Below are 11231 nucleotides of genomic sequence, written 5' to 3' on the forward strand. Positions count from 1 at the left end.
GATCCGATGAATTGTGGATTTATGATCAGATTATCTATGAATCTTATTTGAGTTTCTTCTGATCTCTTGTATGCATGATTTCATATCCTTGTAATTCTCTTCGAGTTGTGGGTTTTGGTTGGCCAACTTGATCTATGATTCTTGCAATGGGAGATGTGTTTGGTTTTGGGTTCATACCATGCGGTGACCTCACCCAGTGACAGAAGGGGTAGCGAGGCACGCATCGTGTTGTTGCCATCAAGGGTAAAAAGATGGGGTTTACATCATTGGTTTGAGTTTATCCCTCTACATCATGTCATCTTGCTTAAGGCGTTACTATGTTCGTCATGAACTCAATACACTAGATGCATGCTGGATAGCGGTCGACGTGTGGAGTAATAGTAGTAGATGCAGAAAGTATCGGTCTACTTGTCTCGGACGTGATGCCTATATGTACGATCATTGCCTTAGATATCGTCATGACATTGCGCGGTTCTATCAATTGCTCGATGGTAATTTGTTCACCCACCGTAATATTTTCTATTTTGAGAGAAGCCTCTAGTGAACACTATGGCCCCCGGGTCTACTTCACATCATATTTTCAGCCGTACACTTTTACTTCGTTGCACTTTCCGCCTTCAGATCTCACTTCGCAATCAATTTTGAAGGGATTGACAACCCCTTTATAGCGTTGGGTGCAAGCTTGTTTGTGTTTGCGCAGGTACTCTAGACACTTGGCTTGATTCTCCTACTAGATTGATACCTTGGTTCTCAAAACTGAGGGAAATACTTACTGCTCCTGTGCTGCATCACCCTTTCCTCTTCAAGGGAAAAACCAACGCAAGCTCAAGAGGTAGCACATACCTCTCGATCCGGGCATTCTTCTGAAAGATAAATTTCAACTCCTGGAACATCTTATATGCTCCTTGACGCTCCAAGCGACGTTGAAGTCCCGGTTCCAAGGCATAGAAGACTGCACATTGAACTACTGAGTAGTCCTCCTTACGCGATTACCAAGCATTCGAAACATCTTGGTCAGACGTAGCGGGTGGTTCATCTCCTAGCGCAGCATCAAGGACATAATTCTTTTTGCCAGCTTGCAGGATGACCCTAAGATTACGTGCCCACTCTAAAAAGTTGCTTCCATCATCTTTCAACTTAGCTTTCTCTAGGAACGTATTGAAATTCAGGGTTGCTACTGCGTGAGCCATTGATCTACAACATAAAATATTGCAAAGTGGACTTAGACGATGTTCAAGATAATTAGAGTTTAACTAATCAAATTACCAATAAACTCCCACTCAAAAAATACATCCCTCTAGTCATTTGAGTGGTGCATGATCCAAATCCACTAACTCAAGTCTGATCATCACGTGAGTTGAGTATAGTTTTAGTGGTAAACATCTCTATGCTAATCATATCAACTATATGATTCATGCTCGACCTTTCAGTCTCTTGTGTTCCGAGGCCATGTCTGCACATGCTAGGCTCATCAAGTTTAACCCGAGTGTTCCGTGTGTGCAACTATTTTGCACCCGTTGTATGTGAACCTTGAGTCTATCACACCCGATCATCACGTGGTGTCTCGAAACGACGAACTGTCGCAACGGTGCATACTCGAGGAGAACACAATTTCATCTTGAAATTTTAGTGAGGGATCACCTTATAATGCTATCGTCGTTCTAAGCAAAATAAGGTGCATAAAAGGATTAACATCACATGCAATTCATAAGTGACATGATATGGCCATGATCTTGTGCTTCTTGATCTCCATCACCAAAGCACCGACATGATCTTCTAGTCACCGGCGTGATACGTCTCAAACGTATCTATAATTTTTGATGGTTTCACGCTGTTATCTTGCCTTCTTTGTATGTTTTATGTACCTTTTTATATCTATTTGGGACTAACTTATTAATTCAGTGCCAAGTGCCAGTTCCTGTTTTTTCCGTGTTTTTGACTCTTTTCAGATCTGATTTTGGAATGGAGTCCAAACGGAAGAAAAAACCCCGAAATGATTTTTTTCCCGAACGGAAGAAGTCCAGGGGGCTTTTGGGCCAAGCCAGGTGGGCTCCAGGGATCCCACAAGCCCCCACTCCGCCACCAGGGGGAGGCGGCGGTGGGCAGGCTTGTGACCTCCGTGGCCGCCCCCTGACCTAGATCTTTGGCCTATAAATTCCCAAATATTCTGCAAAAAATCAGGGGACCCTCGAAAATACTTTTCCGCCGCCGCAAGCTTCCGTTTCCGCGAGATCTCATCTGGAGACCCCTCCCGGCGCCCTGCCGGAGGGGACTTTGGAGTTGGAGGGCTTCTTCATCATCATCATCGCCCCTCCAATGACTCGTGAGTAGTTCACTTCAGACCTACGGGTCCGTAGTTAGTACCTAGATGGCTTCTTCTCTCTCTTGGATCTTCAATACAAAGTTCTCCATGATCTTCATGGAGATCTATCCGATGTAATCTTCTTTGGCGGTGTGTTTGTCGAGATCCGATGAATTGTGGACTTGTGATCAGATTATCTATGATATATATTTGAGTCTTTCTTATATGCATGATTTGATATCCTTGTAAGTCTCTCCGAGTCTTGGGTTTTGTTTGGCCAACTAGATCTATGATTCTTGCAATGGGAGAAGTGCTTGGTTTTGGGTTCTTCCATGTGGTGACCTTTCCCAGTGACAGTAGGGGCAGCAAGGCACACATCAAGCAGTTGACGTCAAGGGTAAAAAGATGGGGTTTTTATCATTGGTTTGAGATTATCCCTCTACATCATGACATCTTGCTTAAGGCGTTACTCTGTTCTTATGGACTTAATACACTAGATGCATGCTGGATAGTGGTCGACGTGTGGAGTAATAGTAGTAGATGCATAAAGTATCGGTCTACTTGTTTCAGACGTGATGTCTATAGAAATAATCATTGCATAGATATCATCACGACTCTGCACAGTTCTATCAATTGCTCAACAGTAATTTGTTTATCCACCGTCTATTTGCTTTCATGAGAGAAGCCACTAGTAAACACTATGGCCCCGGGGTCTATTCACATCCATCGTTTACAACTCCGCTTTTACTTTGCTTTGTTACTTTGTTGCTTTCAGTTCTCACTTGGCAAACAATCTATAAGGGATTGACAACCCCTTCATAGCGTTGGGTGCAAGCTTTTGTGTTTGTGCAGGATCTTGAGATACTCTTCCGTTGGATTGATACCTTGGTTCTCAAACTGAGGGAAATACTTACCGTCGCTGTGCTACATCACCCTTTCCGCTTCGAGGGAACACTAACACAAGGCTCCCAGGCCACGGGGGAAATCCTTTGCATACTTGCCTAGGAAGTCCCTTAAGGCGTAGCCGTAGCTGAAGGATTCCTGGTGCCGTCGACACAACTATTTCTGGCACCGTTGCAAGGGATACAAAGCAAACATCACGGCGCCACACCATGATCTCCATCATCGTGCCGCCATCGAGGTTGTCGTGCTATCTATGCTATTACTACTAAAGCTACAACCTAGCGATATAGTAAACACATCTGCAAACACAAACGTTAGTTTAAAGACAACCCTATGGCTCTTGTCGGTTGTCGTAGCATCGACATGCAAGTCGATATTAACTATTACAACATGATCATCCCATACATCCAATATATCACATCATGTCTTTGGCTATATCACATCACAAGCATACCCTGCAAAAACAAGTTAGACGTCCTCTAATTTGTTGTTGCATGTTTTACGTGGTTGCTATGGGTATCTAGTATGATCGCATCTTACTTACGCAAAAACGACAACGGAGATGTGCAAATTGCTATTTAACCTCTCTCCAAGGTCTGCCTCGGTCAAATCCAATTCAACTAAAGTTGAAGAAACCGACACCCGCCAGCCATCTTTGTGCAACGAATTGCATGTTGGTCGATGAAATCAGTCTCTCGTAAGCGTACGAGTAATGTCGGTTTGGGCCGCTTCAATCCAACAATACCGCCGAATCGAGAAAAGACTAAGAAGGGCAGCAAACCGAACATCAACACCCACAAAAACTTTTGTGTTCTACTCGAGATAACATCTATGCATGAACCTAGCTCATGATGCCACTCTTGGGGAACGTTGCATGGGAAACAAAAAAAATCATACGCACACGAAGACCTATCATGGTGATGTTCAACTACGAGAGGAGATTAGATCCACATACCCTTGTAGATCGCTAACCGAGGAGCGTTAAAAAACGCGGTTAATTTAGTGGTACAACTTCGTGATTCAAATCACCGTCGTCCCACGATCCATTCCGATCTAGCGCCGAACGGACGGCACCTCCGCGTTCATCACACGTACAGCTCGACGACGATCTCGGCCTTCTTGATCCAGCAAGAGAGACGGAGAAGTAGATGAGTTCTCCAGCAGTGTGATAGCGCGCCGGTGGTGGTGATGCTCTACTCCTGCAGGGATCCGCCCGAGCTCCACAGAAATCCGATCTAGAGGAAGAACTACATGGTATAGGTTTGAGTTGCATGTGGCAAACTTGTGTCTCGAAAGCCCTAAAACCACCAATATATATAGGAGGAGGGGAGGGGCTATCCTTGGGGCTCGACGGAGCCCCAAGGGCACCGTCCGATTGGGAGGAGGTGGACTCCCACCCCAATTCGGTTTGGGGGAAGGAGTCCACTCCTTCCTTCACACCTCCATCTTTCTTTGTTTTTTTTCTTTTCCTTTGGTTTTTTTCACTTGTGGCGCCATAGCCCTCTTAGGCTGGCCTCACCAGCCCACTAAGGGCTGGTGCGCCACCCTAGGGATACTGGGCTCACTCCCGGGTGGGTGGGCCCCTGCCGGTGAATACCCGGAACCCATTCGTCACTCCCGGTACACTCTCGGTAATGCCCGAAATCTTTCCAGTAACCAAATGAAACCATCCTATATATCAATCTTCATTTCCGGACCATTCCGGAAACCCTCGTGACGTCCGTGATCTCATCCAGGACTCCGAACAACCTTTGGTCACCAACACATATAACTCAACTATACTAAAACGTCATCGAAGCTTAAGTGTGTAGACCCCGCGGGTTCGAGAACTATGCAAACATGACCCGAGACACTCCTCGGTCAATATCCCATAGCGGGACCTAGATGTCCATATTGGATCCTACATATTCTATGAAGATCTTATCGGTTGAACCTCTGTGCCAAGGATTCATATAATCCCGTATAACATTCCCTTTGTCCTTCGCTATGTTACTTGCCTGAGATTTGATCGTCGATATCCCTATACCTATTTCAATCTCGTTACCGTCAAGTCTCTTTACTCGTTCCATAATACAAGATCATGTGACTTACACTTGAGTCACATTGCTTGCAAGGCTTGTATGTGATGTTGTATTATCGAGTGGGCCCCGAGATACCTCTCCATCACACGGAGTGACAAATCCCAGTCTTGATCCATGCTAACTCAATGGACACCTTCGGAGATACCTATAGAGCACCTTTATAGTCACCCAGTAACGTTGTGACGTTTGATACACACAAGGTATTCCTACGGTGTCAGTGAGTTACATGATCTCATGGTGATAGGAATGAATACTTGACACGCAGCAAACGATAGCAATAAAATGACACGATCACATGCTACGTTCATAGTTTGAGTCTAGTCCATCACATGATTCTCCTAATGATGTGATCCACTTATCAAGCGACAATGCTTGCATATGATCAGAAAACCTTAACCATCCTTGATCAACTGGCTAGCCAACTAGAGGCTTGCTAGGGACATTGTTTTGTCTATATATCCACACATGTATCTATGCTTTCATTCAATACAATTATAACATGGATAATAAACGATTATCTTGAAACAGGAAATATAATAATAACTATTTTATCATTGCCTCTAGGGCATATTTCCAACACGGATTTCTTTGGTTGACTAGTCAACCCATCAAGGGCTGTTGCGCCACCATCAAGTCCACGTGGCCCTCTTGGGGAGTGGTGGGCCCACCTGGTGGAACCCCGGTACCCATTCGTCACTCCCGGTACACTGTCGGTAATGCCTGAAATCCTCTCGGAATCCAAATACCAACTTCCTATATATCAATCTTCGTTTTTGGACCATTCGGGAACTCCTCGTGAAGGATCTCATCTCGGACTCCGAAAAAAACTTCGGTCACCACCACCTATAACTCAACTATACCGAAACGACACCGAACCTTAAGTGTGCAGACCCTGTGGTTCGAGAACTATGCAGACATGACCCGAGTCACTCTCCGGTCAATATCCAATAGCGGGACCTGGATGTCCATATTGTTCCTACATATTCTATGAAAATCTTATCGGTTGAACCTCTATGTCAAGGATTTATATAATCCCGTATACCATTCCCTTTGTCCTTTGGTGTGTTACTTGCCCGAGATTCGATCGTCGGTATCTCCATACCTATTTCAATCTCGTTACCGGCAAGTCTCTTTAATCGTTCTGTAATATAAGATCCTGTGACTAACTCTTTAGTCACATTGCTTGCAAGGCTTGTATGTGATGTTGTATTACCGAGTGGGCCCCGAGATACCTCTCCGTCACACGGAGTGACAAATCCCAGTCATGATCCATGCCAACCCAACAGACACCTTTGGAGATACCTGTAGAGCATCTTTATAGTCACCCAGTAACGTTGCGATGTTTGATACACACAAGGTATTCCTCCGGTGTCCGGGAGTTGCATGATCTCATGGGCATAGGAACAGATACATCGACATGCAGAAAACAGTAGCAATAAACTGACACGATCATATGCTACGTTTATAGTTTGGGTCTTGTCCATCACATCATTCTTCTAATGATGTGGTCCCGTTATCAAGTGACAGCACTTGCCTATGACCAAGAAACCTTGACCATCTTTGATCAACGAGCTAGTCAACTAGAGGCTCACTAGGGACAGTGTGTTGTCTATATATCCACACATGTATTTAAGTTTCCAATCAATACAATTCTAGCATGGATAATAAATGATTGTCATGAACAAGGAAATATAATAATAACAATTTATTATTGCCTCTAGGGCATATTTCCAACAATTGTCGGCTGTTGCGGCTCTGTTGCTGCTCCGCACGCACCTCGGCACGCTTGCTGTCGGCCTTCGCTGTGACCACTGCTGTCTTGGGCCTCCCCCTGCTCCATCCCGCACCATCATCGTTGCCCTGGCCAGGCCTCGCCCATGGCCACGGTAAATCCCGCCGAGGCCCTGCCTCGCCCTAGCCCGATTGGTTTAGTGGGGTTAACCCCCCACTAACCTTCCCCTATGTATGAGAGGGGGGCCCCACCCACTCTAAAATGGTTAATTAAAAATGAATTAAAAAATTAATCTAAAATAAATAAATCAAGTAAATAATTAATTAGTTAATTAAGTTTAATTACTTTGACTAATCTATTGTTAATCTATTGGAGAATGACATGTGGGCCTAGGTCATTAGCATTAATGACTCTATTATTTTAAGTTGAAATAATTAGTTTAACCTAATGTGACACTAACATATGGGTCCAACTCCCCCTAAATTAATCTGATTAATTATTAATTAAACTAAATTAAAATATGGGTATGACACGTGGGGCCCACTAGTTAGTTTGACAAGTAAAGAGGACTGTTGACTGCTGACGTGAGCATGACATCATGATGATGTCATAACTAATTATTGAATTTAATTAAATCTATTTAATTCCTAGATAACTAATAAAACTAACAAAATTAATATAAAATAATCCACAATCCAAACGAAAATATTTTGTACATGAAAGTTGATCAGAAAAACAAGATAAAGATGGATACACGATTCGTTCGTTTGTCACGCGTCTCTATAATAACGAACATGGAACTTTTCCATCGTTTCCACATGTCCCGTAGTAGCGAGAGACCGGGAAATATCATCACATATTTTCTCGATCCGTCCATAATGTGTAGTACTTCTTTAGCTCATGCCTAGTGTTGCATATTGCCATGTCATGCAACATGATGCATTTGTCTACCTTATATTTATTGTTTCTTCCCCTCTTCTATCCGGTAGACGCTGACGCTGATGCCGACGCTGCTGCTCGGCGCGACTACGCACCTGACGACCAACCCTTTGCCGCAGAGCAACAAAGCAAGCAACCTCCCCTTGATCATTCCTATATCGCCTATTATTTCTCCCTCATGATTGCATTACAATTTTGCTACTATTATAGTTAGCTCCTATATCTCATGCATAGCATGTTTTTCATAAACTGCTACTTTATTCTATTGCACCTCAAAACTGTTTAGTATAGGAGGAGCAGTCATCCCCTTTTACCCTTAGTCCAATTGCCCCAGCTTTTTCATCAAGTCTCGATCATCTGATCGACGAGCCATGACCCGTCACAGCACTCACACCCCCTTAGTTGTACGGCGCTGCAGAGCTACTATCGAGTACAGAGGGTGCCACCTTTTTATGTACTCCGATGTTAGGGTTGTAGTGTAGTTGACCGACGGTGATTCTCGGAGGGTGATTCCTCCTCCACCACCTTCGATAACGAATCTGTCGTACAACCCATCAAGCATGGCCCATCGAGGGTGATTCCTCCTTGGCCACCTTGAAGGTTACATAATTCAGAATACATCGAGGGTGATACCTCGGAATCCCTCTGATGTTACAGCCACACAGCTACATGACCTTGTTACTAGGAACTTGATGAATGATGTGTTGCGGGTGGATTCCCGCGTGGATGTGATGATGAGTTAATTAAAATGCTAATAGATTTGGGTATTTGATCTGAGTTGGTCGGGAGACCTTTTTCGCACTAACCTTCATGTGGGAGAAGTTATGGGTACTCGGCGTTGTGGTATCAGCCGAAGCTCTTCAGACGTCAGCAATGGAGCGGTGTGTGCCCGAGTGGTCTGGATAAGCCTCGTTCTTGTATAAGAGGTGCCAGGACTGACATCGTCCACCCTCGCAACATGTAGGAGCGCAATGGGTGATGGGACCATGAACCCTCCGTGCTTAGGAGTTAGACCGACGGGCTGACCTCTCTGTTGAGCCTAGGTAGGGCTGCGACGTGTTGATGTTCCGAGGCCCGGCGGGACCCGGGAAAGTGTGTCCAGACAGATTTTATCAAGTGTGTTGGGTGATACGTCTCCATCGTATCTACTTTTTCAAACTCTTTTGCCCTTGTTTTGGACTCTAATTTTCATGATTTGAATGGAACTAACCCGTACTGACGCTGTTTTCAGCAGAATTGCCATAGTGTTGTTTTTTGTGCAGAAATAAAAGTTCTCGGAATGACCTGGAAACTTACAAGGATTTTTTGTTGAATATATAAAAAATACTGGCGCAAGAATTACCCAAAGACACGGAGCTAGGAGCCCACGAGCCTAGGAGACGCCCCCCTAGGGCGCGCCTGGCAGGCTCGTGAGGCTCACGTGGCTCCGCAGCCTCCAACTCCAACTCTATATATTCTCTCTCGCCCAGAAAAAATTAAGAGAGAAGAGTTCATCGCGTTTCACGATACGGAGCCGCCGCCACTTCCTGTTCTTCCTCGGGAGGGCAGATCTGGAGTCCGTTCTGGGCTCCGGAGAGGGGAAATCGACGTCGTCGTCATCATCAACCATCCTCCATCGCCAATTCCATGATGATCTCCATCGTTCGTGAGTAATCTCATCGTAGGCTTGCTGGACGGTGATGGGTTGGATGAGATCTATCATGTAATCGAGTTAGTTTTATTGGGGTTTTATCCCTAGTATCCACTATGTTCTAAGATTGATGTTGCTACTACTTTGCTATGCTTAATGCTTGTCACTAGGGCCTGAGTGCCATGATTTTAGATCTGAACCTATTATGTTTTCATCAATATATGTGTGTTCTTGATCCTATCTTGCAATTTGTAGTCACCTACTATGCGTTATGACCCGGCAACCCCGGAGATGACCATATTATGAGGAGTTCATGTATTCACTATGTGCTAATTCTTTGTTCCGGTTCTCAATTAAAAGGAGACCTTAATATCCCTTAGTTTCCATTAGGACCCCGCTGCCACGGGAGGGATGGACAAAAGATGTCATGCAAGTTCTTTTCCATAAGCATGTATGACTAAATATGGAATACATGCCTACATTACATTGACGAACTAGAGCTAGTTGCATATCACCCTATGTTATAAGTGTTACATGATGAATGTCATCCGGCATAATTATCCATCACCGATCCAATGCCTACGAGCTTTTCCTATATTGGTCCTTGCTAAGTTACTTTACCGTTAATGTTGTCACACTTGCTATACAAATTACTACTGCTACTATTACCGCCGCTACCGTTAGTGTCATACTACTTTGCTACTAAAACTTTGTTGCAGATACTAAGTCTTTCGGGTGTGGTTGAATTGACAACTCAACTGCTAATACTCGAGAGTATTCTTTGGCTCCCCTTGTGTCGAATCAATAAATTTGGGTTGAATACTCTACCCTCGAAAACTGTTGCGATCCCCTATACTTGTGGGTTATCAAGACCTTTTTCTGGCGCCGTTGCCGGGGAGCATAGCTCTATTCTTTGAGTCACTTGGGATTTATATCTGTTGATCACTATGAGGAATCCAAGAGATCCAAAAACTAAAGTCTTGCCCTCAACTACGAGGACAGGTAAGGAACTGTCATCTAGCTCTGCACTTGATTCACCTTCAGTTATGAGTAAATTTGCGACACCATCACCTACTAGTAATTCTGATATGTCGCATGTGCTTGATGATGCTACTTCTGCTATCAATGATGCTTATGATGATGGTTTGCTTGAAAATGATATGCCACTGGGTGAATTTCTTGATGCACAAATTGCTAGAGTTACTTCTGAAACTGATGAAATTATTGAATTGGAACCTGCTATTTCACCTGTTAGACCTAGCTCTCCTAGATATGAATTGTCTGATATACCTAAGGGTTATGTTATGGAGGGAGAGGTAGTTGAAGACTTTCTTGCTTGTAAGGATAGCTATGATCTTGAGAATTTATTACGCAAGTGGAAAGAAAAATCTTTGAATGCTAGAATGAAATATGATCCTAAGTTTGCTACTTCACCCATCTTTGTCACTGATAAGGATTATGAACTCTCTGTCGATCCTGACTTAATCACTTTGGTTGAATCTGATCCTTTTCATGGTTGTGAATCTGAAACTTTTGTAGCACATCTTACTAAACTGAATGATATAGCCACCCTATTCACTAATGAGGAAAAAAATTGCCATTACTATATCCTTAAGTTGTTACCTTTCTCACTAAAAGCTGATG

The sequence above is a fragment of the Hordeum vulgare genome, chromosome 4H (assembly GCF_904849725.1).
Source record: "Hordeum vulgare subsp. vulgare chromosome 4H, MorexV3_pseudomolecules_assembly, whole genome shotgun sequence".
NCBI classification, from domain to species: Eukaryota; Viridiplantae; Streptophyta; class Magnoliopsida; order Poales; family Poaceae; genus Hordeum; species Hordeum vulgare.